The sequence below is a fragment of the Elephantulus edwardii genome, unplaced genomic scaffold (genome assembly GCF_000299155.1).
Source record: "Elephantulus edwardii isolate Elephantulus edwardi_28Jun2011 unplaced genomic scaffold, EleEdw1.0 scaffold00350, whole genome shotgun sequence".
Taxonomy (NCBI): domain Eukaryota; kingdom Metazoa; phylum Chordata; class Mammalia; order Macroscelidea; family Macroscelididae; genus Elephantulus; species Elephantulus edwardii.
Window position 1 is genome coordinate 1651758 of NW_006400100.1, and position 3451 is coordinate 1655208.

General features: G+C 41.5%; 1 pseudogene; it reads left to right on the forward strand.

Annotated features, from left to right (window-relative positions):
• Nucleotides 1-3277: 3277 nt before the first annotated feature.
• The window catches only part of LOC102862259, a 17369-nt pseudogene continuing 17195 nt past the window's right edge, over nt 3278-3451 (forward strand).

Genomic DNA, 3451 nt, shown 5'->3' on the forward strand with positions numbered 1-3451 from the left:
GAAAAAATATTTGGTAATGACATGTAAGATAATGTCTAAAATTTATAAAATTCTTGAGCATCACAACAAGATAAAGGTAAATAATCCAATAGAAAAATGGGCACAGAATATGAACAGACACTTCCCCAAAGAAGATATACAGATGGCCAACAAGCACATGAAGAAATGTTCAAAATCCCTAGCTCTAAGAGAGATGCAAATCAAAATAACTATGAGATATCTCACCCCAGTCAGAATAACAGAATTTAAGAGCACAGCAAGCAACAAATGCTGGTAAGGTTGTGGAGAAACTGGAACCCTTATTCAATGTTGGTGGGAGTGTAAAATGGTGCAACCACTGTGAAAGGTGGTATGGAGCTTTCTCAAAAAGTTGCAAATAGAGATACCATTTAACCCAGCAATTCCACTACTAGGAATATACCCCAAAGAGACCATAACCGACACCCAAGCAGATATATGCACACCCATGTTTATAGTGGCTTTTTTCACAATAGCAAGGAGTTGGAAACAACCTAAGGGCGTATCAACAAAGGAATGGATAAAGAAGCTGTGGTATATTCACACAACAGAATACTATGCTGCAATAAAAAACAAGGAACTAATGCAATATTATTCAAAATGGGTGACCCTGGAGGACATTATGCTAAGTGAAGTATCTCAGTCACAAAAGGACAAATACTGCATGGTGACACTGTTGTAAAACAGGACTGACATCGGGGTTGGGGTAGATTGAGAATGATGGGTTCAATAATATATACTGCATTGAAACAGATGAGGGAGAAAACTGTTTAAAAGGGATATGTGATTAGGTATTTTTGTCATGGCAGGAGTCCGGAGCGAAGGCTGCACGGTGGACTCAACCTGGTGGGAGGGATTGTAAAACAATGAAAGAATTTTTCTTTTCGTTTTCCAAGAGGGTAGTGCACTAGGGGGAAAGGATGGGAGGGCAGAAAAGTGCACTAATGAATGAATGTAAATCCAAAATCTCTGAAATTTTCATTTAAATTAATAATAAATTTTAAAAAATGAAAAAAATGCCATTTTACCCAGCAATTCCACTACTGAGAATATAACCTAAGGAAAACAGAACTGCCATGCAAGCAGATATATGCACAGCCATCACACCCATGTTTATTGCATCTTTGTTCACAATAGCAAGGAGTTGGAAACAACCAAAGTGTCCATCAACAAAAGAATGGTTAGAGAATCTGAGGTATATTCACAAAATGGAATACTATGCAGCACTGAAATACAAGGAACTCATGAAATATACAAAATGGGTGACCCTGGGGACATTATGCTGAAATATCTCAGTTACAAAAACACAAATACTGCATAATATGACTGTTGTAAAGCGGCCCTGACATTGGGCTTGGGGGAAACTAAGAAAAGAGGGGTTAAATAATGAACATGGCATTGAAACAGATGAGGGTAAGAACTGCTAAGGAGGCATACATGATTAGGTATTATTGTCATGACAAGAGTCCACAATGAAAGTTGCGTAGTGGCATGGACTATGGGGAGGGAGATTGTATAACAATTAATGTATGTTTTCTTACTTTTCAGAGAGAAGCAAAGTGAGTCAGGAAGTGTGGGCATGGAGGAAAGGTGTGCAACAATCAATGATTGGAATTCCAAAGTCTCTGTAAACTTTCATTAAAAATGACACAAAAAAATCTGCTGTCAGAAACCTCTTCAGAAAGCTAAAGAGCAATGATGAACTGAACAATGACAGAAGGATCCATGTCTATGAGTTGTGGTGCTGGACGACAATACTGAATATATCATGGACTGACAAGAGAACATAGAGTTTTGTACTGGAGAGAGTGAAGCTAAGCTGTACTTTGGAGACAATGTTTTAAAGATATGCCTCATGTACTTTGGACATATTGGCTAGAAGGACTGGTCTCTGGAGAAGGACATCATGCTTGGAAGGTTGGAGGGACCGCCCAAGAGAGGAAGATCTGATGAAGTGTATTGAGACAATGATTGGTGCAGTGGAGGCAGGTGTGTCAGGGTTGGTGAGACTGGCTCAGGATATGCAGGATTCATAGCTATTGTGCATAAAGTCTCTATGAGTAACACATGTCTCAAAAGCACGTAACAACAAAAATTAGGGGAGCCCACAATCATGAGATTATTGAGATGAGATGGACTGACACTGGTCACTTGGAATAATTTCATGATATACTATGACTAGAGTGAACACCAGAAAAAGATGGTATTTAATTCATACTTTAAAAGATCCTTTCAAGTTCTATCCTGGACTACAAAGGGGGAAACTGCTGAAATAAAACAAAGGGAGAGTTGTTGAAGTAAAAGAGCAAAATAAAAGACTTCAAAGAACAGCTCAAGAAGACAATCAAGGTAGTATAATGGAATGTTCAGAGAACTGGAATTGTAGAATAAGAATAAAGACCACAATTGACATTTCTCAAGCTAAAAGAACAGAAAATGAATCCCAACCTCAAGTTGCAATGTTGAAGGATACTATGGACAAAATCTTGAATGAGCCAGAAAGTTTCAAAACAGAATGGAGGGAACAGATAGAGTCACTTCATATAAAAAAAAATTTGCTGCTATTGACTCTTTGGGTCCTGCCTGATGGGGAGTCTCCAGCATGGAGAAGTTGGATTCTAGAGGGTATTTTTTTTTTATTTACTCAAAAGGTGGGTGTAAATTGTACCATTTTTAGTTTGTTAACTATCAAGTGTAAGTTGATTGGCTGATAAGTACTGTAAGATGAAGAGTAATGGTACTGAAGGTACCATTGGTAATGAAGGAAGATGTTCAAGGTGCACTAAAACATAAGGCCCCAGAAATCAATAGGATACCAACAGACATTGTTCAACATAAAGAACTATCAGAAGGTAGATCCAAGATGGCAGCAGAGGCAGAGACAGCGTGGTGAGCTGCAAGAGCAGCGAACCACTTAAACCAGGGCTATTATGGCCTTCCACAGACTTTGGCTTATTGATAATTGAACACGTAAACAGTTGATGACTGGCCCTCAGTGAAGATCGAGGCTCAACAACTGGAATTCAAGGATTCCCAAGGAGAAATGGGTGAGTCTCGTGGCTCCCCACCCCCCCACCCCCGCAGAGCCCACGCCACACTGCACAGCCACTGCAGCTCCATGAGGCTTCCACAGCTGGAATGAATGGATTCCCTCACCCAGGATGGATGCTGGCCACTTGGCCCTCCTCAAGACTGGTACAGTGAAGCCACCACACTGCCACAAGGTGGACTTGTTCTGGAGAGAATTCTTGGAGCAAGGATGGCGGCTGTGGGGGAAGCAGGCGCGCGCCAGCCGCCTGCACAAGAGGGGCTGCGCAAACGCCGAGCACCCGTGTGGCAGGGTGGGGGGCGCGCCCCCTGCTGGTTGCCTGCGTAGGAGGTGGGGGATGGGATGCATGCCCACCATCTGCAGGTTTGGGTTTCCTTGGACAGG